General features: G+C 45.1%; 2 protein-coding genes across 2 annotated transcripts in view; both read right to left on the bottom strand.

The window, feature by feature from the left end:
- Positions 1-5,977, bottom strand: part of LOC144107533 (uncharacterized) — a 28,142-nt gene extending 22,165 nt beyond the window's left edge. Inside the window, exon 1 of the mRNA XM_077640582.1 lies at positions 5,873-5,977. The gene's annotated coding sequence lies outside the window, so the exon portion shown is untranslated. The remainder of the gene's footprint in view (positions 1-5,872) is intronic.
- Positions 1-26,187, bottom strand: part of LOC144108426 (ATP-dependent RNA helicase DHX30-like) — a 187,877-nt gene extending 161,690 nt beyond the window's left edge. Inside the window, exons 1-4 of the mRNA XM_077641667.1 lie at positions 26,052-26,187; positions 17,671-17,917; positions 14,901-15,013; positions 10,010-10,237 (exon numbers count right to left, since the gene is read on the bottom strand). The gene's annotated coding sequence lies outside the window, so the exon portion shown is untranslated. The remainder of the gene's footprint in view (positions 1-10,009; positions 10,238-14,900; positions 15,014-17,670; positions 17,918-26,051) is intronic.
- Between the last annotated feature and the right edge of the window lie 1,226 nt (positions 26,188-27,413).

The following is a 27,413-nucleotide window of genomic DNA, read 5'->3' as shown; positions in this document are numbered from 1 at the left end:
AAATCACCGTAAAATTTCTTTAATTCAATGTCATCGGGACCACACAAATATTCTAATTAAGAGGGTTTTCGATTTAACCAAGGACAGCCAAAAAATTCACAGGGACACCTAATTACATAATGTGTTGGCCAAGCTACAGTATTAGAAGCTGTTCATGCCTTTACCGGAGGTGACGTCATTTTCCTCCAGTTAGCTAGCAAAGTTTGAATGACGACACATTTTCTTTGCGATGATTTTCTTTCTAATGCCATTGCATTAAAATAGGACCCACGCAAAATATTTTACTGCGGGAATGCATCATCCTTATGGGACGAACTTTGCAATTACTTGAATTAATTGGAGACATTCGTAACCTAACCCTCTAACCATGGCACACCACACAAGGAAACTGTGCAGGCCAGCGTGGCACACAGTCAGCCGGTCACCGACAAGGAACAAGAAAAAACTAGAATTCCGCTGTTATGTTCTTGGATGCTGCGTTTTCCTGGCTGCTACGTCTTCGTGAGCCAGTCCTGTCCAAGCTTCAATAGAAACCCGTGCAACAGAAACTTAGCTGTTACATCGTAACTGTGGCAGCTTTCCCACACGCTACGTCACGAATGTCATTTCGAGATAGTGGTTCAACCCGTGCCAGCATTCTGACAGAAAACAATCGGGGTGCACAGAATGGCAATGGAGCCAAAGAGGAACTCTATACTCAATAGCAGCTTCGCCGTCACCATGTTCGGCGACCTGCGGCATGTTGCACCTATGTCAATGCCGAGCACACTTACAGTCAGCGTGAAGCTTGTCATGAGAGCTGGTGCAGCGTCATCACTGTTGAGACACGAGCACAAACAAAGAAGAGAAGGCGCGAAAACAAAACTATTCCACGGCAAACGCTGCCCTGGCAATGCTGTACGAGGTGCAGTTGTGTGGGTAGGCGTCGTGGTGCGTTTCTGACGTCCGCCTTTTCCCTGTCGCTAGCAGCTTAAAAATGCTATTTCTAGGTTCCAACAGACAAGTATTGCGTAGGATTGAAGCGGCCGCCACAAAAACGACGCAGAAGAAGCACACAAGTGAATTAACTTTGCCTATACTCTGTGCCGGCACCCCAGATCTTCGAAATAACCATGTTGATGCAGGCCACCAGACCTAATTATTTGGTAAAACTTACAATAGAAATTATGCGGCCACAATAATTCCTAGAATTATCTGGGATAGAATTATCTGGCACAGAATTACCAAGCCTCAAACCGAAACAGAAGTGCTAGCGCACTTAATTCAAATTTGGACTAGCCATGCTAAATCGACCGTCATTTTTTAAAATGTCTCTTATTTTGCTGACCTCCATACAGTAGGCACAGTGCACTGCATGCTGCAGCATGTTTGCTTTTGCATCTGAACCTTGTCACATCAGTGGCAGAGCAGCCACTGAACACAAAGCGAATGAAAGCAGTCACTGTCAGTTGTCTGTTTTTGTGTGACATGCCTGGATGAGGAGGTCTAAGACCCTAATTAGTATATGTTAATTTGCCAAATGCATATTTCCTTCCAGGTCAAATATTTACCTGACCCTCATAACCCCTTAAATTAAAGCAGTACAAAAAATTCAGAATGTGCAGAACACTATCAATCCCTTTCTCCACAGGTGCTTCACAATTGAAAGGTGAATTGCGGCTTTTTTTTGCATGAATTTAACCTTTCGATTTCAGCTGTGTCTAGAGAGTCCAAAAAAATCCATCAGTTACTGTAACAAGACACACGGTACCTGTTACTGCTCGCTAATTAATTGATTAGCAGTTGACTTTCTGCATACATTGTGGATTATCAGGCAAACTGTCAGAATTAACTAGGCCAGTGGAAATACCAGTTTTTTTCTAAGATTTTCTGTCCCTTAAAGTCTACCCTCATGTTGTAATAAACACCGTGATTTGACTGCCCTAAAACAGTGTTGCGGTGTAGCCATTTTGAAGCAACTGCAACTAGGTTTCAGTTTCCACAGTTTTGGGGTATTTTTTCTGTTGGCAGCATGAGTACCATGGAAGCCAAGTCCAAGTCTATCCAAAAGTCAAAACGTCACCCTTTGTGTTAATTGGGATACCGTGCCTCCCGCGTTGTGGCGTCACGTTCTTTAAATGCAGCACCGTACACATCGCACATCAATCACTGCCCCGTGTAAGGCACCGGAAAGAGACCCATCTCCATGTGCTAGCTTACTGAGGTGGGTGCACTGTACCGCTTGCTTGGCGAATTTCACACTGAGAAGAGCAGCTGCAACAGCCGCAGTCAGCCCAGGCTCATTCCGCAGAGCACAAGAGCGCCGCGCATCCTCTGGTGCACGGTGCCGTGCCGGTTCCAGCATGTGCGCACCGAGGGTAGCACAGGCTCAGGCACCTGGCAGGTACAACTCTTAAGCTCTGGGCGCTGTGTGCATGCGCAGACTGGCTCTAGCACACGTGCAGGCGTGCAGGCATGCTATGCACATCCTTAGGAAGTGTTCATCGAGTTGGGCTATGGCAACGCGCACGATGCCATCCCAGAGGAAGCATGATGAACTGAAACCACACCAAGCAAGGATTCCAGAAACGTTACTCGCATGCAATAAATACTTGAAGAATTCAAATACCAACATTCGGATCAAATCAAATATCGAATACTTTACTATTTGATTGAACATTTGAAATTACTGAATATTTGCTCATGTCTAGAAATAACCCCTTAGGCATTAATTATCGGGTGGGAGAAAATTTTCAAATTTTTCGAGAGAGCATACCAAGATTGTGCACTAAGAATTCCCAGCCTTTCGAACGATTACCTATGCCTTATCTCTCAGTAAACAGACCACTACATATTAAGCATTTTAAGCACACATGCTTGTGCAAAACAAGCAGGCAGGTGCATTCACTGGAGTCATACCAGAGCTACCATAATACAAAGGGGCGTCCATCTTAAGGGCACAGGGTAAGCCCTATACTTCCCATGCATTTTAGGCCATGTTGAGGTACATGTTTCTCACTAACTAATAACAGTAGCCTAATAATACATATATCATTGTTTGCCAAATTTTGTGCTCTTTTTACTGAACTAGAATATTTAAAATGTGTTGAAAATTCAATTTTTAATAAAATTTTTTCCGGCAGTACACAAATCTGGCCTTTCTTTGCGCATTTCAAAATTCATAACAGAATAACTGCTCAGTGAAATTGCTTAATTCTAGTTCAGTAGTTGGCAACACTTATGTAGAAGATTGCAAAAAAATAATCAGCCGTCTGTCTTGAAAGGCATTGGAAATAATGGTACCTTTGTAAGAAAAAACACTGTTTTGAGAAAATAGAGCGTAAAGAGAAAAAAGATGTGAAAAACCATTTTTTATTCGCAGAAACGCCTCCATAGTAATTGGTTTAATAGCCCCCTGCTTCGTAGTCACTGTCGCCGTCATTTTTTCGCTTTTCAGCTTGTCGTTTTGACTGTCGGGCCTCTTTTGTAAGCTGTCGTGTTGCTCGGTCCGCAAAGTACATGCACTTATGGTCAGCTTCCCTCAGCCACTTGATGGTGTTGCTCCCTGGGTTCAATCCACACGCCTTCAAAACGTTGGCCCATGCGATGCTACCATCATTAAATGAAAGAACAGCATCCAGTGTTGCCATCCGTAGGGTCCGAAGCCTAACAAACACATTCTTTGGCGCGCGTTCCCAAACAACATGGTTGAACGACTCATTTGCATTTTGAGTTCGCCCATGCAGGCACTTCTCTAGGAGCTCAGCCTTCGATAGCTCCCTATAAATGGGTTTGATAGCCTCCAAGACAGATGCAGGCAAACTCTCCTTGTGGAAAAATGGCTTGCCCTCTGACTGACTTCTGTTGAAGGCACATCACGTATCAGGTCCCTTTGGGCAAAGTCCATGGCATGGGTCATCGTCTGTGGCCGATAAGTAGAAGAAGGTTGCCCAAATGGCCTTTCGCATTTCATCCAGGTTTCCTACATTTCTTCTGATGGCCAAACCATAGTACGTCTGGAGCTTGTCTATTACTGCATCAGTCAGTCGGCCTCGGCCCGAGAGGCTCTTTCCATCAGAGAGTTTTCCTGCTTTGTTTCCTTTTTTTAGCCTTCGTAACCTTGTGCCCATCCTTTTTTGCACGTGCCCTATGCACTCAACCTTGGATATTTCAACGAAATCACCATATGGCATTTGTGCCTTCACAGCCATAGAAGCCTTGCTGTCACCATCCCCAAGGTATTTGACGTATCGAACGCCGTGAAGCTCCTCACTCCTGCCGAAAATTTTCAGTGCTCCTGCGACTTCCATTCTACCGCTGGTGCCTTGGTAGTTGCTTTGGCACACCTCTCTATGAAGGGGGTCACTGTTTGTACCTTTGATGCTGCACTTTGGACAACGTTTAGACAAAACCTCCACATCCAGCACTTTCCCAGAGTCTGCACTGGTCGCAGAGACTATGCCGTTATTGGAAGTATGGCCTCGCTTCTGCCAGCTTCCATCAAGAGCAACTGCGATGTCTTTATCCCCCTCATTCAGCTGCACAGCTTCGTCAGCTGCCCTTTTCATCGACTCCTGAGCAGCAGCTTCGATGTGACCTAGAAGCTCTTGATTGTATTTCGCAAACTTTGTCGGCGGCTTAGGAAGGTTTAGCATAGCACAGAGTATATTTCCTGCAGCCATTCCCTTACCAATGGACCTCAAGGCATACACTAACCTGAGGTTGGCTTCATAGAGGCCAGAAGTAGTTTTCTTCGACGTCTCAAATCGTTGTGCGGCACTACACACTTCACAGTTCAAACTGTAAACGCTTGCAACACCTACCCGTTTTGTCACAATTTCGATGAGCTCAACACTTCCACCGCACTCTCTGCACACACAAATCTGTGTAATTGCGGCACAAATGCCGTCCATGTCCATTAAGGCATATTGGCTGCTGCTCTGTAGCACATCCTCTTCCTGGAAGCACAGAGAAAATCTTGAAAGCTTCGATGTCGAGGAGCTGGCGCGTTCGGCGTTCGGGATCTCATTCGGTCGTGGACATCCTTTTGCTTTTTCACGATGAGCGTAGCGGTTGCCGTGAAATTCACGCCTGACGAAGGTCTTCTTTGCCCTGGGCATCTCAACTTATCAGCAGCAACCAACACCGGCACAATTTACAATACTGATCGAAAGGGATAGCACTCGGACGCAGCTGCATGAAGGTTGCAGAAACGTGGAAAAAACGTGCAAAGCGTCTCAGGATTGTCTTGGCTAAAAAAGAAGAGCTGTACAATAGTTGCCAGACAATTTTTTATATGTAGCTGATTTTAGACAAGTTTTGAAATCAGGTGGTGGACTTTTTGGTTGAAAAAATTGACGTTAATCCTGAAAGAGGGCGTGGCCGCTCACTACTTGGTTTCGGAAAAAGCGTTTTTCAGCCGTAAATATGGCTTTCTGAGGAAAGTGCGATCATGGAACATGTGTAGAAAGAATTGAACTTCTAAAATTCCAAAAGAAAAAAAAACAATTTTTTTCTAATTTTACCTTACCCTGTGCCCTTAAGGGGAGACATGGCTCTTCACAGCCAAAAATTAGAATAAAAAAAATCAAATTTTTTGTATTTAGTTTTCGCTATCCTGAGATCTTTTCACAGCTATCTACAAATTTTCCTTACAACACACTACCTAATTCGTGCGTTGTAGAATTCAAGATATGTGAATCCGGGCACTTAAATTGAGGTCAAATCGCACTAAACATTGACTCCCAGCAGTTAGAGAAATATGCGCTGTGCTCGCAACATTTTGGCTTCGTTTGAAAGGCCGTGATTCAGGTTATTCCCATATTTCGGTTGGCGACAATAAGCAAACAATGGAAGCGGTAAACAAAGGTACAAAACTGTGCAAAACACGTACTGCTATTGGTCTCCAAAATCACGTGACCAAAATGGTGACTTTTAGTTGGCTGGTGGCTTCAACCGCTTGCAACCCGGTGCGAGTTGGTCACACTGCGCTGTTCCACTGTCACGGCCGAGCTAGGTTTGTCAGTGCAAAATGAGGAATACATATTTCGAGATGTGCAACATCTTCAGCCTATGAGGAAGCAAAAGATAGAGATCTGAAGGTGCTGGGTACACTGCATCATCGCAACCTGTTATCTACGATCAGCAACCAGCTCAGCACTCAGCACTACAGTGCTACAGCGAGGAGTGAGCACAGATCCTCTCAAGAGACTCCTGCTGCATACAGGCAGCATAACCGTGAGTGTGCAGATGAGGAAGTGATACCTAAGCAGCTTTCGTTGATAGCTAGCAAGGGCACGATAGATCGAGCCTTACAGCAAACCTAGTGGTGTGACGGCAGTGGAGGTCACAAACCGACGTCCCACAACGTGCGGAATCTCAAAGCTTCACGAAATAAACTTTGTTCTCAATCTTTTGAGGTGCAAAACAAGCGAAGAGCACAATTAATTACTTATGGGTCGATTGAAATCACAGCATTGTTGTGCGATACACACATGCACACCTCTACTTTGGCAACAACATCTGGGAAGTCACGATGCAAAGGCATTTATCTCTGGTACCAGCCTCCAGATCATGCCATTTCTTCTCCGGCAATTTCCTTGTTGCAAGCGCTATTATGTCGAGCAGAAATGGTAATACGCCCACCCCAGAAACAGCCAGAGCTCGCTTCAGTGATTTTTAGTTGGCCTTGGTGGCACAAAAATATGCCAAAAATGTCTTTCCCCAATTTCTCACAACTGCCTTTCTGACACAATCAGAATTTTAGAGGAGCAATATCTCCAGTTCTATAACAGCTATTACTATAATTCTATTTGTGAAAGAAAGATAAATGCACAAGCTCTGCAGTAATACTAACTTTAGACCACTAGATCATCAAGAAAATGCTCAAAATATATAATTTTCACCAGCCCCCAAAACGAGCTTTCTTCAAGTTTGACCAGTTGAAACTTTCTTCAAAATCGCCCTATGATGCTCAAATATGCCTTACTGCACTCCTAATGACCTTAGATTATTTATAAATAGAAATGTTCTTCGTAAAATCTCATGTTTGTTAACCAAGCTTCCACCAAAGAAAGACATGCTTTCCTTGATCTATGTACAAGTGACTGCTGCAGGAGAAAAACAATTGCAATTTTGGAATCAGCACATGAAAATGCACGGACAGTAAAAATTTGGCGTAAATCTGTCCATAAATTAAAAGAAAAATGTGTCCAAGAGAGGTGCCCCTTTTAAAAACGATTTTCCGCATTCAACTGGTACACCTGGCTCGAGATGCTTCTAGGAAAAGTTTTCCAGATTTAACGGTGCCCTGCAACGTAAATCAAGCATGAGGTCTTCATCCTCTGTTAGCAAAGTAAAAGACACTGTGACGCCTGAATGCCCAAAGAGATCAGATATGCACATTTCGAGCCGATGGTGTCACAACGTAGTGGCGATTTTTGGCCGCAGTAATCCAGATTCGGCACTGTCTTTCTGACCGGCTGGGCATCCAGTTTGAACCTAGTTGCTTTATACTCGCAAAATGGATCCAAAATATTATGTCTCCGAGTGCTGCAAGGTTTTCACATGCCACAGAAACATATTCTCAGTGAAAGCGAACAGAAACTGACAAGAATAACGATTAGGGAAACAGTTTCCATTTTGCTTCAAACTTCCTTGGAGACAAACACTGTTTTTCAAACCACTGTTTTTCAAGGCAGCAAAAAAAAAAAAAGAAGGAAGAAAAGCCGGTGACACAACCTGCCCACAAATGTGAAGGGAGAAGCCGGACAGGAGGTGAGGTTGGAGAGGATGAGTTTCCTTTGTAGACTTAGAGACCTCTGTTATGTGTAAAGTCACACATGTATGCAAAACCACTAGATTAACAGTGAGAACTACTGCAAAAGTTGCCACTGAACCCGACACAAACGATATTGCACCGTGTTCCAGCCAAAACAAGCGCCTGCACTCTGCAAAACATCACACAAAGAACCGCAGTCTTTCTAGTCCAAATAAATATGGCCACGCACACTTACCGCTAACATACCACCTCTCCGTAATCTGCTAGTTGCCGAAGCGCTCTCAGCACAAAGTCGTCCTGGCGAGTGTGGCTGCCCGCTGGCAGCCCAAAACCCAGAAAAAAACGGCCGTGGCTTAGCTTGGTTAAGCCTGGTGATTGCGAAGCAATAGTGTGTTATTCTCGAATCAGCTGGTAGTATGGCTGGTGGTAGTCTTGGGTTATGCTAGTGTTACAGCTTACAGTGAATCATCTAAGAGGAAGTCATCCGTCGAATCTATGTATGCCGACAAGCATTTCCCTCACCAGCGTGCCCATTACAAAATCTTCCAGTATCGATTGGCCGACGGTGCGGTAACACTCCATTTTCTCCGCGTCGTAAGATATGCCCACTCGGTGCTTGCAGTAGCGTTCGTTAAAGTACGGTAGCGTTACGCCGTAATAAATGTTGGGGTTATTGTCCCCGTCCAAAATGCGATACAGCTTGTTGTACGTCTCCTCGTCGTCTTCACGATGCATTAGCGGTAGCTTGTATGTTTCGGCCACGTTGTAGATGGCCAAGTTGTCTGCATAACACCCCCATCGTTCATCGGTCATCTTAAGTTTGCCCCACTTGTGCATCTGCGTGTCCGGCGTGTCGCTGGCTGCCCCGGGGTCCGGCAGTAGACCCATCTTACAATGTCATTCTTGTAGCGCGGTACGCGCTCGTACGCGTCGCCTATAGAGTCCTCGTCCAGGTAGCAAAACACGTTTTTATTGTTTTTGTTGAACATGGTTCGAGTAGACCGCTTTATGGGGTTTGGAGGCGTCTTTGACGGATCGGCGTAAGTTTGTCCCTATGCCACAACCGGTCACACACTGTACACGCATAGCCAAACGGGTTGTTAGTAAAGTGTCTGTTGAATTCACGCGTTGCCGTCTCAAACTCCTTTACTCTTCTCGCATGTTCTTCACGTCGTTCTACTGCAATGTGTCCTTCGGGTTGAGTCGGGCCAGCCTTGGTGAGAGATTTCTCCTGTCTTTTCTTCGAATGCTCTTGTCTCTGCTGGGGTGTTTCTTCTGCACGCTGTTTTCTTCGCTTTTCGTTTTCCTTCTCTCGAAACGCACGTTCCTTCTCGAGCCGCTGCTGCCGCTGTTCCGGGGTTTCTTGAACATGCCTCTGCCGTTTAGTCGCGTTCCAGCGTTCTGAACTAGTAGAAGGAGACTCACTGTCGGGCAAACTCATATTTTTTTCCTTTGCTTCTGCTGTTTCCACAGAGGAGGTTGCACGTTGTCGCCGAGCTGCATACTGGGCATGCCGCTTAGAAAGTCGTTCTTCCGTCTCCATAGCTCGCTGATGCTTCCTCTTTGCATTCTGCCGAGCTGCCTTGTTCGTAGGCACCATCGTAACCTCTGGCTGTATGACTGCCTTGACGAGAGGAGCGGAGCTGTTTTATACAGCTGGTGTGACGTCACTCTGACCGTTGCGCCCCTGGTGAGAGGAGCGGGAGTTAGGCCGCCGTTGGTGGCTACCGCCTCGCCTCGCGACGGCGTGAGATGGGGCCCCGTTTTTACACAGCTGGTGTGACGTCACACCGACCGCAGCGCCCCTGGTGAGAGGAGCGGGAGTTAAGCCGCCGTTGGTGGCTACCGCCTCGCCTTGCGACGGCGTGAGATGGGGCCCCGTTTTTACACAGCTGGTGTGACGTCACTCTAGGTCACGTGGTGTGACGTCACGCAGCGAGGTCACGCTAAAGGTCAATGGTGCCTACCACCGCCTCGCCACGGAACGGGCTGAAGTGCGACCTGAAGTAGTATTGCTTCGCAATAAAACAAACGCGTTCTGGGCAGCCACCGGAAGTGCACGAAGCAGCCCAAGAAAATCAAGCGCCTGGCTGTGCCCTCTGGCAGCCTGCAGGCAGCCTGCGGGCAGCCAGAGGCGGATAATCGAAGAGGCCCACTTAAGTGCATCCACATCTGTGGAGATTGGAGCCCGTACACAAGGGTAAGACATTGTTCAGGCTATAGAGAATAAATGAGTGTAGAGACACCCACCCTGAGGTTGCAGTTCAGCTCCAGCACCCCCTGGAGGAGCACCAGCAGGAAGTCGGTGCAGGCGTCCCTTTCATGCACCTCATCCACAATGACGTGCGAGATGCCGCGCAGCTTTGGATTGCCCTTGAGGTGCTGCAGGAGGATGCCCACAGTGCAGAAGAGCAAGCCCCCGTGGCTCGACAACAGCTGTTTGGAAATCCGCACTTGGAAGCCGATCGTCTCACCCAGCTGCAAGGCAATAAACGCACTGCACTTGTAGGGGATGGCTTTATTGGGTTTAACGTCCCAAAGTGACTCAGGCTATGAGGGACGCCATGGTTGAGGGCTCTAGAATATAATTTCGGCCACCTGGGATTCTTTAACACGCACTGATATCGCACAGTACACGGGCCTCTAGAATTTTGCCTCCATCAAAATGCGGCCACCGCGGCTGCCTTCACACCCGCACGTTTCAGGTCAACAGCCGAGCGCCATAACCACTGAGCTACCGCAGAGGAGCACTTGAAGGATATGTGACACCATGAAGTCAGGAGACAAAATCGCCATTGCCGATTTCACAAACAGCTTCAATAAATAAAAATATTATTTGACATAAACTGCACACAAATTGTTGAATAATTATCTTGATCCAAAGCCCGGCTGTCACGGCTGGTGATGTATCCAGTGCAAAACTTTCACACTTTTACTAAACATTTGGATAAGCAAGAAAATGATAAGATGTGGGGTTTAATGTCATGATGACACCTAAGCTGTGAGGGATACCGAAGTGGAAGGCTCCGAATTAACTTAGACCACCTGTGGTTCCTTAATGTGCCTGACATTGCAAAACTTGTTTCATTACTAAAAATAGGCTTGTGCGAATATTCAATATTTTCGAATAATGCGATATTCGATATTCGCTTCGATTCGAATTTTGCTATTCAGAAATTTCGAACTATTCGTCTCAAACGAATAGCCGCATGCGGCAGGGAGAAGGCGTTTTCGGAAGTTTCGGTTTTTAATACAGTAATACTTCTTCCAATCCAATCCAATCCAAACCAAGCCAGCAAAGCTCAGAACAAAGGCATACAAAAACGCATCTGGTCAGTGTGGCGGCATGTGGTGGTGTGGTCGATTGCATTTAGTGGGCGACTCTGTCTCTGCCGGGGCGGCATTGGACCACTTCAGAAAGCACCATGGGGACTTGCATGTGGCCAGCAATCCGATTTGGACCTTTTTGTAAAGATTCCACCGGGAACCGAAGCTCGATGTTTTAAATGCAAGGCAGTCCTGAAGACCACGACAAGTATGACAACAACCCTAACAACACATTTAAAGAGGAACCCTGACTTGCACAAGGACTACCAAGAGAAGTGGGACGCACACGAAGGCCTTCCAAGCTCAGGGGGGCAAGCAAGGCAAGTGGTCAACAACCATCCACAGCCAACTGTTTCAAGCCGAAAATGAAGGCGTTGGCCCCAAAAGCCCAACAGATGACGAAAATGATAGCTCGCTTCGTAACTCATGGTATGCACCCCTACAACATTGTCGAAGAACTGGGTTTCCTCGACATGATGAAGTTCGCAATGCCGGATTATGGCGTGCCATCTCAGACAATGTTCTCGAGAGCGATTAATCCGGACTTCTACGCATCAAGCAAAGAGAAGGTGAAAAAGAAGCTCGGGGACATTTTTGTAAGTGGAGTGGAGTCGCTTTCAATCACAGCTGATGGTTGGACATCGTGGGCAAATGACAGCTACGTTTGTGTAACTTGTCACGTCATGGACAGGGACTTCATGCAACACGTGCATGCATTGGCTTGCATAGAGATGACGAACTCTCACACTGCAGAAAACCTGGAGCTATTTATCACAGGTGTCATCGAGGAGTCGGAACTTCCGGCCGACGATATTGTGCCAATCTTCGTCATTACAGATAATGAAAGGAACTTTACTTCTGCAGTAGTGCGGCCATCCTGGAGTGGTGTGCAGTGTTTTGGACACACCCTTCAGTTGTGTGTCAGTGATGCCAAAAGAGAAGTGTCAGGGTTTTTGCAGTTCTGTGCTGAGGCCAGAGCAATTGTGGCTAGATACAAACGAAGTCCCAAGGTCTGAGGACGGCTTCACGAAATTCAGAGAAACATGCAGCTGGACCCTGTCGAGGTTATACAAGACGTCCCGACACGATGGAACAGTGAGCATGCCATGATGGCCAGACTCGTGAAGCTCCGTAAAGTCATCACTGTAGAACTTTCAGAATCTGATGCAGTTCCAAACTTGAACGCAAGTGAGTGGAAGCTTATGAATGCAGCAGTGCACATCTTGAAGCCACTTGACCATGCCACAACTGAACTGTCAGGGGTCAGATATCACACGCTGTCACAAGTCATTCCCATGTTGCAGTGTACCAAGGTGGTTCTAGCTGAACATGTTTCCGAAGGTGGTGAGGCAGCATTGCTTGCCTCAAGCCTTTGCGTAGCATCAAGACGAGGTTCCCTGATATCAAGATGTCATGCCTTCATGCATTGGCAATGTTGGTCAATCCTAGATACAAAGATGTCTGTTATGCTGAACGACCCGCAAAGTAATGGGCGTTCACTCTACTCACAACGGCAGCAGAAGAGACTGTGGCAGTTGATCAACATGGTACAGCAGCAAGTGAGAACAGCACCTGCTCTGCAGACAAATCACGGGGATCTATGTGGAGTGCTTTTACACACTTCAGCTTGCGTGCACATCATCAGTCAAGCCGTACAATCTCGGATGAGGTTGCTGGGTATTTGAAGGCCTCCTTCTTTCCCGGTTCCATGACCCCCTTGTGTGGTGGAAAAGCAAGGGCAGCCAACTTTACCCAACCCTGGTTGCAGCTGCCCGTAGGTACCTTCCGATACCAGCGACCCAGACAAGAAGCGAAAGACTTTTTTTGACTGCAGGAGCCATTGTAAGCTGCAGAAGGGAGCACCTCAAACACCAGCATGCGGAACAGCCAGTGTTTTTGCACGAAATTTTGTAGACTTTCGTAAATAATCAAGTTGTTTACTTTCCTTGAATAAATCCCAGACCTTAGCCCTCGGCCTTTTTTTAGTATTCGCTTCGAAATTATTAGAGAATAATTAATATTTGCTTCGAATTTACCTCGAACGAAAAAAGCACTATTTGCAAAAGCCAACTAAAAATCTGATCCACTACTAAAAAATTTTTTCTTTAGCGACACACAAATTTGTAGAAATGGAAGAAAATGTTCGCATATTCTTTTAGTGAGGACACAAAATTGGATGTTCTTTTCAGCTTATATGAAATGTTATTGCATAATTTAGCCCTGTCAAAAGATTTTAAGCGGTGCCAGTACGTGTTATACAATGAAATTGAGAAATGTCTGCAATTTTTCGTTACACTGGCAGTTTTTCACTACTTGACGTTTTCGCACAGACTCGAAAGTGCAATGCGAAAAGAAAATGAAGATAAGAAATAAATTTAGGTGAAATCACCTACGAAATGTTGAAGTAAACCCCCGTTACTCAAATTCATAAACATGGAGAACCATCTCACAATCGCAGTCGCCACTACTAGCTCTGCCGCGGCTCGCACGACGCTGTTACGAGTGGGGTGCAGAGTGGGAGAGACAGAGGAGTTGGCGACACCATGGGCCGGTAGGGCTGCCTGTGTTTGATGCATTTGACTTGACTGTCAGTCACGTTTTACTAGTTTTTACTGTTGTTCTTCGTCAATAGTCGTTACTGGTCCAAATCCAGGAAGCGTCCAGCACATGTCCATGGCCATGTTCAAGATGGCTGTCATTCTTTGCGCCGAAGAAACGAACTGCATGCCAGGCCACAAGTTTTGGGAAGGGTGATGCAGGTGTGGCTGCAGCGAGTCAAAATTTTCAGCTGTTCCCTGTGATGTTGTGGTGCGGTTGTTTGCGCAGTGCGGGATTTCACACGGGACGACGATGGTAGCACGACGTGCTGTGGGACCGCAGCAGCAATGACAATGGCGGCACTAGTGAGGATGATGGCGCAAGTGTGAACGAGTAGTCCAGTGACAAATACATTTGTGTTGTGGAATGTGGCCATCGGCACATATTATTTTTCATGATGTGACATGGGGGAGGGGTCGACTTATATTCGAACTGACATACAATCGTGTAAATGCAGTAATGAGCTTATACTGCATAGGCGAGATTTGACAGTGTTCAGATTGCATCCACATATGTGGACACACTTACCAGGATAATGAATTGCAGCATGAAAAGATGCAAGACAAAGCAGCTAAATAAAAGGGTTTGAGTTTGTTGGGTTTTATGGTACATAAGCAATCAAGGCCATCATAAGCTAAGCACAAGCTAAAAAAGAGGGGTGGTGGATTGAAACATGCAAGGACTTAGGTTCTCGGGCAACACAAAAAGCAAGGAACAATTCGGTTCCCTGAAACCCAGTTTGAGAACCCTTGGTTTAGGGCCCCAAGATTAACAGCCGAGGCCAGCAAGTTGATGTCACTTCTTCAGGGCCACCCCTCAGGCCCATTTCCAGTGCAGCCCTGAAACCGCCCCAAAAATGAATAGACCTCAGGTTTACCTCGAAAGCTCACTTAGATTCCGTCAAACTCGCTTTTGAAAATTTCTGTGTCGGCACCTATCAGCAGTGTACCTTAAAATAATGGAGTGTTAGGCTAGTTGCTTATGCATATACATAATAGCGCAAGACAACAAAGACGACAGACTAGAAGACTGGACGAGCACTCATCCAGTCTTCCAGTCTGTCGTCTTTGTCTTGCACTATGACAGCATTGTACGATGCCAGTAAACGAAAAACCACCAACCTCTTTGCCTTGCTCCTGTGCCACCTGCTTTGCTATGCTGATGGCTGCCGTCCTCCACGGCTGGGTGACGACTACGTTGCAGGCAGAGCCCTCACCTCTGCAGATGAACTCCTCAAGGATGAACTGGGGCCCTTGCATCATCTTTCCCGAGCCGGTCTCGCCATAGACCACCACCACTCAATAGCGCTCCATGTGAACAACGTTCTGCCTGCAGTACAAGCATGAATGTTAGATTCCGGAATGTAACATTCCCAATATAGTGGCAATTATCAGCAATGCCTGTACCATTACGTGTACAATTACGAACTTCACGACCACTCTCTCTCTATTCAAGTGAGGCCGACTCCCAACGCTATGCCCACGGTTTAGCCACGGCCATTGGCAACGATACAAAGAACACAACGGTACCAGCAACCCTTGAACCTTCTTCCATGTTAGCACACAGTATCATAAAAAAAATACCAGAACAAAATCTGGTGCTACCATCATCAGGATGAACACTCGAAAAAACCTACATGCAGTTTTACGTGTGGGTTTTACTGAATAAATGAGTTAGAAGTCTAACCCATGTCTGCCTCATTGTGAGTGTCTCAAACTTGTAGTGCTTTTGAACTGATTACACAGATTGTGCCACGAACATTTACGATCTGCACTGAAACATTCAGAAGCAGAAGCAAACAACTGTGATGTAAGAGCGGAGGCAGGTTTCAGGACTTAAATTTTTAATTTTCGACCAAGAGCAGTGAAATCTGGCATGCTTTTTGGAAAGTGCACTAAATGAATAAATACAAATTTTCCCTCATATATCATCAGTAGTTTTGACAATATAAATTTTTATGTGCTTCATTGAGATGCCAAACTTGCAGTAAGCCTGGCATGACAACGAAACATGGTAGGAGCCTGCAGTCACCCTCAAGTGTTACACAAGGATATGTTATACAGTGACACTCTCCAAATAGCTTCAGTAGGCTGATTTTTTCTACACGAAAAGTTCTATCCCTGCTTCCATAATGCACTCATTATCACCATGCCAAAAGAGTGGCAGAGTGAAAAAATGGAGTAATTTATAAATGTAGGAATGTCACTGTTTTATGGCTTTTGGGAGTTTAACATCCCAAAGTGCTTCAGGCTATGAGGGACGCCGTAGTGAAGGGCTCCGGAACTTTCGACCACCTGGGGTTCTTTAACATGCACCGACTTCGAACAGTACACAGCCCTCTTCAATTTCGCCTCCATCGAAATTCGCCCGCCGCGGCCGGGATCAAACCCGCGTCTTTCAGGTCAGTATAAAAAATTTAACAAGGAACACAATGCAACATACTACATGAAAATCCAAAGAAGCTATTTTCATGCTATGCTTTCTGCAAACAGGGCAGTCAGGGTCAAGAAAAATTTTTTGAGAAAACTGGTATTTTCCAAGAGTTTCAGCCAGTTTTTTGCTACCTCCGCTCACAAAAATGTTTTTTGAAGGCACTTCTGTGCTTTTTTTGGCTTTCTCGTACTGTTTCGGTATTGGTTTCAACAGCCGAATGAGCACTGTGGCGTCAAAGTGTACTTACAGGTCACGTGAGAGATGGGAAACGCCCATATAATCGCTGTTTCCACATTCATTATCATTCCGAATCTTGAGGAAGGCTGGCTTCAACACAGCAGTAAATTAAAACGATGAAGCAGCGATTATATGGACGTTTTCCATGCCTCACGTGACACAAAAGTACTCTGACGTCACAGCCATCGTTCGGTTGTTGAAACCGATACCGAAACAGCTCGACAGAAAAAATTCGATAAATTATTTAGTGGTCGTAGATGACTGCCACATGGTGATTCATGCATTGTAGTGTCTTCCGCATCATTGCAGAGAAGGAAATATGCTAACAAAATTAGGTGTCTATACTCCTTTAAGAGGCGTTACGAGACGACGCAACTTACAGCACGAGAGCTTAACTTCAAAAATTCTTTTTTCGCTTCAAACAAAAATTAACTCTATAAAAATTTCAGAAATGAAACCCAATAAACTGTTATACGTAACCCGCTATTGCTTATATTTTTACTTGGACCACCTCACAGTGAAATTAACGAGCGTTTTTGGCTCAAAACACGTTTTCAACTTCAGTATTTCTTTTACTTTCGATGTACGCAGTTCCATCACCTGCAACATTTGTTTAGGTACTAGACATCTAGACAATCTAAACGGCTATTTCCGAATTTCCATAAGCAAGTTGATAAATAAAAAAATGACAAAAATGGAAGATTTTCATGCATCTTTTCGATTTTTTAAATATGTTTATGCCATATAAAGCTGCCTAATTCGAATTATATCGAAAACCAGAATTGTGCAAATATAAAAAAAAATTGAAGCATTCTCTAAAATTTGAATTTTTTAATAATTATTTAGCAGTGCCTGGTTGCTCGCCTTTTCTAAATATTCAAACTGCCCTCACCTCATGAATAAATTTTTTCCGGCAAAAATATTTTAGGCTTTGATTGCACACATTAGGATAAGTCTCCATCAATTTTTTTGAACAAATTGAAAGATGGTCAAGTGCAATGTCTGGAACTTTTAGCGTGGAATGACTCAGACCTAATGAACCTGACCTCGGCCATTGCTTTTTCGAGTGCTGGGAGAGTTGGAACAAGCCAAGAAGTTTGAATTCAGCGAATTTAAAAGAATGTGCAGTACAAATTAAGTGGCTTTAAAATGCATTGAAAATATAGCCAGTCAACCAAAACTTCCAAAGTTACCTGAATTCACCGAAAGTTCGAATTACCGCAAGTTTATTGTACTTCAATCTGTCCTCAATGTCCTTTCATGCGGCACAAATAAGGGCGCAACTGATAACCGCCACCAAGCGCCAGGTTTCTCACCTCTGCGGGAAAATGGGGAGAGCCTATTTGGCTTGCTGCATCGTGGATGAGTAATGGGAGGCCCCCTCAAGCCTGGACAAAAGCTCCCCGTCTCTTTGGGGCTGAAACTCGCTGGAAACAATGAGCAGCCATCCGGTCATGATGTCATACACGACACGGTGTGAACTTGCGCGAGTGGCTTCGGTCTCTACGCTGCAGTCTTCTTCTCTCGCATCATCTGGAAGGTGCGCTGCATTTTACCGACCGTCTGAGGAAAAGAAGAAAGAGTGATCTTTCACAAATAAATTAACGACTTGGAGAGAAAAGAATGATTACGCATGAATTATGAGCATAAAAGACCACATGGTACAATTAAATCACTAAAGAATCCATGACCAACTTTGTCGCAGCTTTTCTTTTATCAGCACAAAATGCAATTCTGGTTGCACGATTGCAGAGTTGCTAGACTATGTTAAATATCTGTAACGTGTAACAGCCCAGAATTTCAGTATTTTCAAGTGAACAAACTATGCAAAGATTTGCCATTAATGTGAACTTATTGTTACACAGTACCAATACACCATTCACTACTAGATAATGCACAGAAACCAATAATTGATTGCACTTCACCACTATTTTGACATGCTGCACAGTTATTCGCATAGTGCAGCATGCAGTACATTTGTGACACAAATATGCACTGCTTCAGTTTTAGCCATTTTCTCGTCTTTGTCTTGAAGGGCTGAGGTATGAGTGTAGGATATATAACACAGCGGATCCGAAGCAAAAGAAAATGCCACCCGGAAGAAAATGCCGCCAGGGGCAGCAGCACTGTCTATCCACCTTATCCAGAAGACCAGGATAGGGCGGCCACAGGTGGAACAGGACAACGCTAATTGTGGAGCAGCTGGGAAAGGGCTTTGAAGTGCAGTGGATGTGATTGGGTTGTTGCCGATGACGATGACGACATTGTTGATGATGACAACTAAAAGCTTAGGATCATAAGACTTTACAACATTTTAAATTTATGTGTGCGACCACTGGAAGAGGCCCCTAAGAAGTAGGCTTCCTCTACCTTGAAGGAAGACATGAATATGCACGGAAGCTATGTACATGACGCTGTCTACTCAGTTGTGTATGCTGCAACAAGCTCATTGTAACGGGCCAGAATGGAGCCCTTAGACAAGGTTCACCATGAAAGTAGCTGGCCCAAACAAGCACGGACAAGGCAGGGTCCTGTGAAATTGCTGTGATAGTATAATAAAAACAAGTGCCTCAGATTAACTATCTAAAATAAACGTCACTTACAGGAGATATATGAATAATGGAAAGTTACTTCTGGAAGCATCTAGGAGCACACACCAAACCTTGCTGTCAGCACGGTGACCCAGTTTAGAGCCCCACGGGACGACATTGTCTCCTAATCCTTCCTGACAATTATCCACGCTTCCCAATTTACCTTGCGTAGCCCTTCCTGTTAGTCAACAGTGCAACTGAGCTGAAAAGCATCATAAGTGCTGTGCCATACAACAAAGTCCACTTGTTGTACCGTTTACACAGTAACATAGACATGTGACAGCCCACCGGCCTGCCTTTGCGTATCAAGAAGCTAAAGGTCACTCTATAAACTTCAGGCACCCTTGATACCTCCTGCTGGCTTCAAAAATGCATAATTAAAAACAAAAACAAATGCCCAGCATGACAAGGATAACACCAAGCACTGGAAGCATAGCATGAAGACTCGCAACCAAAAGTACAAAAGAACTTCATGGCCCCTCCTTACAAAGGTATTGCTGCAGCCAGACTAGTTATCAGAGGGGAGAAAAAATAGAAGCATGCAAACTACAGCTGGCTGCATAAGCTAGTAGATGAAGACAGATTGGGGAAAAGGAGCCTGATTTCTCAAGCATGTGGGCTTGAAAGGAAGCATAGGAGTCTGCTGTTGTTTGCCCGACAAATGCTGCAAAAATATAACTTGAACAAACTTCCCAAACAAATTGGCTTTTGAATACGCTTTGTCAAGCACCATTAATCCAAATGAGTTTTAGTTAAACAAATTCAAACACATGGTTCAGTTCAATGAAATAGAGAACACTGAAGAACTGCTTGGGGCTTGAGATTTTACTTCGGTTCATAAAGCACTCAACGTTCAATTCAGGTGAGCCAGCTGTCCTTTAAGCAAACAATTCCTTAAAGCACCCTGAGGTTTCTTTAAGCGGCATTTCACAGTACACATCATGCCTAAGAATTCCAGACTTCCCACAAACTTTTCAAAAACGGTTTTCTTCTTTCTCAGAACTCCAGCAGCCAGCAAGCTTTCCCTGAGAAAAGTTGAATGGAGGCTAAATGGTGTCGCATTTTACGTTTAAGGGGGAGACTGCTCTTAAAGGAATTTTTTCGTTTCTGCACCTAAAATAATCAAAATGCACACCCTTGACTAGTCTCTTGTGCTGATTAAAAAAATATGACTGCTTTTATGATAGGTAGATTAGTTCTTAAAATATGTTTAATTAACACCCTACCATTAACAGGAACAATGAAAAGAAAACGCACACCATAAAGGGTCACAAATGGTGCTTGGTCACATTCTAGAAAAAAAAGGAGATGCAATGCTGGAAACAGTTTTATCTTATCATCATAGGTGGTTTTAAAAGACATTGAAACTCAGGGTACAAATAGTGCCTAAATTGCAATCAATTACAGCAAATTAAAAAAATTTCTGAACTTTAATTAAAAATTCTGCTCCCAACATCGCGTGGTCTGCACACCTACTGCATGCTAAATGAATTATGGTCCTATCTGCCATAGATGCTCAGATATGCTAGTTAGGAATTCATTTTGAGAAAAACAAAGTGCCATTTCTGGCAAAATAATCGAAAATTCGGACGCCTGATTTTTGGGACAGGCTTGACTATTCAGACTTTTTCGCGGCACTGTGACATGGCCCATAGAGCCAATGTACAAGAGCACTTAAAATTTCGGACGCACCGCAACTGACTGCTCGATTTTTCGGACCTCATTAGCACTCGGCAGAAATATCCAAGTAAGACTTTCTGACGGGCTAGTTGGTACATATTCATTTCTGGAGGCTGTGCGCTAATAAAAGACGTTCACAGGAGAAAGGAGACAACAGGAAAGAAGCGCAACTTTCAACTTTAATGATGACAAAAGAAGCCAGGCGCACTTATATACCACCTGTTATCCAGAGAACCAAGCTGCCATATCGAATCTGCCATACACCAAGCTGCCATACACCATAAAAACCCGCATGTAATATGAGGTTTATTTCCCATAATTAGCGTCCTAAATTTCTGCCTCGTACTATTTGCGGATCCAAACAAAAATGTTCGAAGTTGCTCGAAGTTTTGATTTCGTTATTGCGGCGTGGCTACGGCTTGGCTTTGCTGTTGGTACATGGCTATGGCTTGGCTACATTACTCTCGACAAACGACATCACGATGTCGTTTTTTTGTTGCTGATCCATTGGGTGTGCCGGGGGGTCGTGGTGTGCCGTGTGCCTGTTGACAATGCACATGCTCGCATGTAAGCCACACTTCGTGAAGTGGATGTTTTTTATGGGAGCAAGATGTCAGGGTCTCGAAAACAGTACTCGGCTGCTTTCAAGTGAAGTGGTTTTAGCTGCGGAGAACATTGGCAACAGTGCAGCTGAGAGGCAGTTTGGTGTCACTGAGGGAAGCATTCGTGGATGGCAACGACAGAAAGAAGCCCTTTTCGAGTGCAGCGGAACACGGCAAAGCTGTGAAAATGTATTGTGGATGCATGGGAGGCCATCCCAGATTTTGTACGTCGTTCTTTTAAGAAGTGCGGCATCTCGAACGCCCTCGATGGCACGGGAAATGAGTACATTTGGGATGATTTGTCGCACAAAGAAATGTGTGAAGAAAGCACTGCTAAAGATGAAAGTGATTGAAGTGCGGGATGCGATTTGAATAAATGGCTTCTCTGAGCTTATGTCATTCGTATTACGCATGGGTAAAACTTTTTTTCCATTTCGCGTCTCTAAATCTTCACCTCGCATTATATACGGGTTCGTATTATATGCAGGTTTTTACGGTAATGTGTGCAGTGGAATCTCATTCATTCAAACTGCAGGAGAGATCGAAAGCTTGATCAAACAAAACGTTATTCATGCTTAAAGGGAGCCTCTTAAATTGAGATGCTGGACTTCTGCGCGAGTCGGCACACTGCGCCCGCGTGGTTTCGAATTCGTACTGTTCTTGAATGACTTCCGCCGCACGAACTTGAACAGCAGTCAAAGTTCGCAGAACCCATCTGTGCCGAGTCTTTCGTCTCGAATACGAGAAGAGGTAGCAGCAAAGTGCGTGGGAGGCATACAGCTTCACGGAAACGGTGAGCGTGGGAGGAGATGGTGGTGCATTTCAAAGCGAGGCAAGCATATCCACGGCAAAATGCACCGCAACCCTGAGCCTTCTATTGTAAAACAGTAAACAGCTGGCGTTTCGATGACAGGCAAGATGCCTCTCATTATACGCAAGCCACCGCAGCGTGCACACCGCCGGATACGATGTTGATTTTGGCTCTAGTCGCTAGGCTTAATGACGAAGGCCAACGCCGACAGAGCACTTGCTCCAGCCATTTCTGAGTTCTTATTGTTTCGCCATCTTCGCGTTGTTGTCCCGGGACCATCGCACTGCGGGTGCAGCGCAGTTCCTGTGGTGGCGTGTTCGCTCTCCCGTCTATAGACTTTGTCCCAATCCGTGCGTTCATCGGTGACATGCCAAGGGCAGCACACCCAGGCCGAGCTCGTGAAAGCGACCGCCGCCCGTCATCTTTTGATATGTCGCGCAGCAAAATTTTGTCATGAGGAGCTTTAGAATGTGTGCAATACAACTGACCCCTTCCTCCGGCATATTGGCAAGAAGTTTGTGATTTTTTCGGTAAAATTTGATTTTCTGGATTGCCTGAATTTTCGGTCGTTTTCGCTGTCCGTAGGGGGTCCGAAAAATCTGTCGTCGACTGTATTTCGCCTTTATTTACATACTGGCATTAGCAGATGCCTAATAGCCTCCTGGAATGTAATCAGTCTGACCAGAAGCATTGAAATGGTGCTTTTTCAGTGTGCACTGCAGATTTTCTACACATTTGCATTTCTGTAAAGATTCAGTTCGTCTTTGGTTATCCTTCTCCTGCATGCGCGTTTGTCTTGGGGCTAGGAGTTAGGCTGAGCTCTTGCAATATACATGTAGCAGTCCTTTCACTCCCCACATTGGATTTCATCATGGCTTCAGCCACAGACACAGTGAAGAGAGAGGAATGTTGTTCATTTTGGGCAAGTGCCCATATCATCGATCACAAACTGTTGTTGTTTTGGGTGTTGCCTCGTTGGCAAAATTCAAGCAGCCTCCTGTCCAAAAGCCTTTCATATATAGGAAGTAAGGGCTCGCAAACATGAAGAGGCAGATTGTACCGGTGACGTGGCATAGCCTCACCTCTGGCATCTGCCACATTCTGCCGGCACCAAGAATCCCCGCCTGTTGGTCAGAGGGTGTGGCTGCGAGTGGAGTCGTTGGACATCACATGATGGTAGGTGGCCATCACAGCTTTGAGCGTGGCCTCTACATCACCTATACGTGAGTTTAGCACCCATGAATTATAGGAGCTCAATTTAGAGATCAAATCTTGCGTGAGCTTGCCTCCCTTGCCAAGCCATTCTCCAGCAGGACAATTCTGCTTGGCGACCACGTTGTGCAGAGCAGTGCCCATGCATTTTTACACATGATTCACGCAATCTGCCTTCTGGACTCCAATGTATCCATACACTTCCGCTTCTTTCAAAGCAGGAAAGATGAAACTGCCATTATAAGACAGCACTGTGGTATAAAAAAGGTTGTGCTGCTGTAGAGACTGCTGGAATAAGATCACGGCAGCTTCAATGTCCATTTCGCCAGCCTTCTTGTTTGTGTTTTTCTGGCAGGTGTGGCTCTGTTTCCAGGCGGGGTATGTTGGGTCACCTTCTTTTGGGCCCCGTTCGCACGCGGCGCAAAAATTCTCAGTACAACAAAGTTAACAAGTCCAGTGAACAGTTCAATCACAGTGCTGATGCTGATGTGTGATGAGTGTCTACAGGTCATCCGTGAGCCATCAAATGACACAGTGATGTTGCCTGAATTCCCAAGATTCAACTCCATGTAAACTTCCCAAACTGCTCATGCACAGTAGGAAGTCAACTTTTGGGCCACATGATCCATTGCGAATGTCAACTTCTCGACATATTTCTGCCAAGATGTTTATGTAGCGCAGCATGCTGATATCCTGTCAAGTGCATTGCGCGCACAGCGGGTATGTCCACCCCAAACGGGATCACTGTCTGGTCGGTCTTCATACGTTGCAAGTTTCATCAACATGAAATGTTGCCACAGTCCGTACATGTCAGGATCAGTTTGGCAGCAAGGCCATACTCTTTCTGGATTTATCAATTGTCACGTCACCGTCGCACATTTTGCATTTCACTGATGCCAGCATCTCGTTCGCCAACTACCAACTCTTGTTAACCATCTCGTTCGCCAGCGACAATGGAGAATGTTGTGTCGCCAAACACGAAGGTTGTGAAATCTCCAGTTCTATCAAGAATGCCATCTTGTGCTCTGTTGCTGCAGCTGATGCCATCCACTAAGTTTCTTCCAATCTTTCTTGTCCATTTCTTCCATCTCACAAAGCCGTAGCATTGGGGTATCATGATCAACGCGACCACTGTCCGAAAACGTATCTGCGGCCGCCGCTGCCATCAGGCCTAGCCCAATCGGCACTTCGTTACATGCTGGCGAAGGCATATCCAAGATACTCTAGATGTACACAGCGCTCTTCTTGAGATTGCTAATGAGCGATTTTTCCTCCTTTTTTTCGTACCTGTGAGATGTGCGGAACTTCGGCGCTGGCGCTGACATTGTTGAGACACACCAGCGAATGCACTTTGACAAGATTGCCATTGCTTGCGCTCAATAGACGTTTCCAGCAGATGACGCAAGGGGCATCAGCCAATTGGGTACAGTTGACTCCGGTTAGCACGAAGTCCACGGGGACGGCAAAAGCTTTGAATTGAACAAGATTCCAATTAAGCAAGAGCACATAAAAACATCCTTATTTCCAATGAAACCTTGCCAGCGTTCACGAGAAATAGTCTGTCATCTTTCTCTGCTTATTGAATCCTGCAGCAGAAAGCATGTTTTGAAGACTATAAATGTGCCTAAACACTTCTGCTGGATTATTGTGTGCTGGAAAACGCTTCACAACAGCGAGGCCCGCAGCTGCATCTGCAGCCGTCAGATGCAGTGCATCATGATCGCAGTCATGAACAGATTTGCTGGGCCGAACAATCAGCACAATTTCACTGTCCGTAAGAGCGTCGCATGTTTCGACTTCATTGTCCATGGCTATAAATTCTTTGAAATGGACGTCACCAAAAGCAACGTCAAAATCGGTGCCAACATCAGTGTCAAAATCGGCAACAAGTAGAGAGCACTCTACCGACTCACATGAAGGAGTTGTCCATGCACAAAATCATTCACTGAAGGCGCTTGCTTTAAAGGACATTAACATTCTTGATTATGCCCTAGTCCATAGGCTGCGGGACAGATGCGGTATTTGCAGTAAGGTATGCAAGGTGGATAGCACTTAAGATCATGCGCATTGCACTGGTCTACAAGAAAGAGCACTTTCCGGATGAATGACATAAATTTCCAAACCAGCTTCATCAGCCAATCTGGAAATTTCTGACATCATCTACGCCTTCTTGTTTGATGTGTAGTCAACAGGAAGCATTTTCACGCCTTTAAAACATCTTGGCTTGGCAGCTTTCCTCACCACGAGCGGGCGACATAGTTCTGTGCCAGTCATGTTGGCCACACGAACAGCACTGAAACACTCTCCTTGCTCTGTTTGCCCCCGGCGCATTAATCCCTTTTGAAAGTAAGTCTTCTCGGGGACAAGCCGATAAAAGTGAGCAGACTCATCTGCGTTAAAGATATATTCCGGCTGGTACTCAGCCAAGAATCTCGGAAGCTTTTCGTCCTTCCACATCGAGATTGTTTCAGGATATACTGACGCATTCTCTCCAAATACGCTCTTGAAAACCAAATCATGGCAGTCTTTAAAGCATGTGAGCCATCCATCAGATGAAGCAAAGTCTTCGATCCCCAACATTGCTCCGAGAGATTGGGCTTTCGCAACAATCTCCCCGCTGTTATTCCGTCCTCCTCGAATACATACCAATAGAACCTTCTCTAGCTCCGGATGGCAGCCTGAACGCATTCACTTACGCGACATCTTAAACATGTCGTGCTCAAAAGCGTCCCGTATTAAGTGCTTATTCTTAATGAAGTTAAAATGCGTGTTAGGCTTAATGCCATACTTCCGCCCGATACCTTGCTTGGTGGTTCCTTCCTTTTCCACTTCTCTCAAAATCTCGACTTTCGTCGCCATGTCCAGCATGCGATATGGTCCACGAGTCGCCATGACTGGTACAAACGCTGCATGTGAAGTCCAAATTGTAATCGAAACGTGGAACCATCTGCGACAAACAAATGGCCAAAATGACTCCGTCGCCCTGCCATTGCACTGTGACATATCAGCTATATCAGCTCACTTCAAGCCTCATCTGACCACTTTGAGATGAGCGGTGCTATAGGCACTTACAATGGCAGTGGTGTATTTTGCCGTTTTAAGAAAGTAGCCTCAAGATAGTCACAATGGTACCAAAAATGACGGTCATGATTATCGATTGAAAAATAACTTTTAATTAAATGACACTTTAAGCTGTTTAACATCGAATTATTGAGTGATATTTCTACAGGAATACATGCAAAAATGTCGGGATCAACATTTCGCTTCTAATTAATCGAAAATTCCAATTGAGCAGCTTCAAATTATCGAAGCCGCCTGCAGCAGCCTTCAGCAACCTGCATCGACTAGCGAATAGCATTGCACGTTATGACAGCAATTCGGCGGCATTTTCTTCCTTATCCAGTAAGCATAAAAGAGCAGCAATGACAAAAAATAAAAATGAAAAGCAGCTCTTTCAAATGAGGCCAAGATGGTGGCGATCACTACAGTAGAACGATAGTAGCATGTCGTAGAAAAAGCCCTGTTCTTGTGTGAAAATCTACCCAGAGAGCATGGATCGAAGTTTGATACTCATTTTACAGCTCAAATATTGACTCTCAAGGTTACAAAATTCACAGACTACACCAAAAAAGCTGCAGATTTTGAAAAGTAAATTTTTAGAAAATCGATTTTTTTTGCAATTTTTTTTGCTCCAAAGAGCTGCCTTCCCCCTTAAAGAGAGTATAGACACCTAATTTTCATGGCATGTTCTCTTCTCTACAATGAAGCAGAAGACACTACTATGCATGAATAACCATGTGGTATTCGCCTATGGCTGCCAAATAATTTACAATCAAACTTTTCTGTCACGCTGTTTCTGTTTCCATTTCAACAGCCAGACGATGGCTGTAACGTCAAAGTGCAATTATATGTCATATGAGCCATAGAAAAAAGACTATATAATCGCTGCTTCATTGTTTAAATTCACTAGAGCACTGAAACCATCCTTCCTCAAGAGCCGTAATGACAGCGAATGTAGAAGCAGTGATTATATTGCATGCCTCACGTGACCTATAACCACACTTTGACATCACAGCTACCATTCCGCTGTTTAAACCGAAACCAAAACAGCACGAGAAAGTAATTCGATCATAAATAAATTAGCGGTCGTAGAAAAATACCAC

Source organism: Amblyomma americanum, chromosome 10 (assembly GCF_052857255.1).
Source record: "Amblyomma americanum isolate KBUSLIRL-KWMA chromosome 10, ASM5285725v1, whole genome shotgun sequence".
Classification (NCBI taxonomy): Eukaryota; Metazoa; Arthropoda; class Arachnida; order Ixodida; family Ixodidae; genus Amblyomma; species Amblyomma americanum.
Note: the sequence above shows the minus strand (reverse complement) of the source record. Positions and strands in the feature narration are given on the sequence as shown.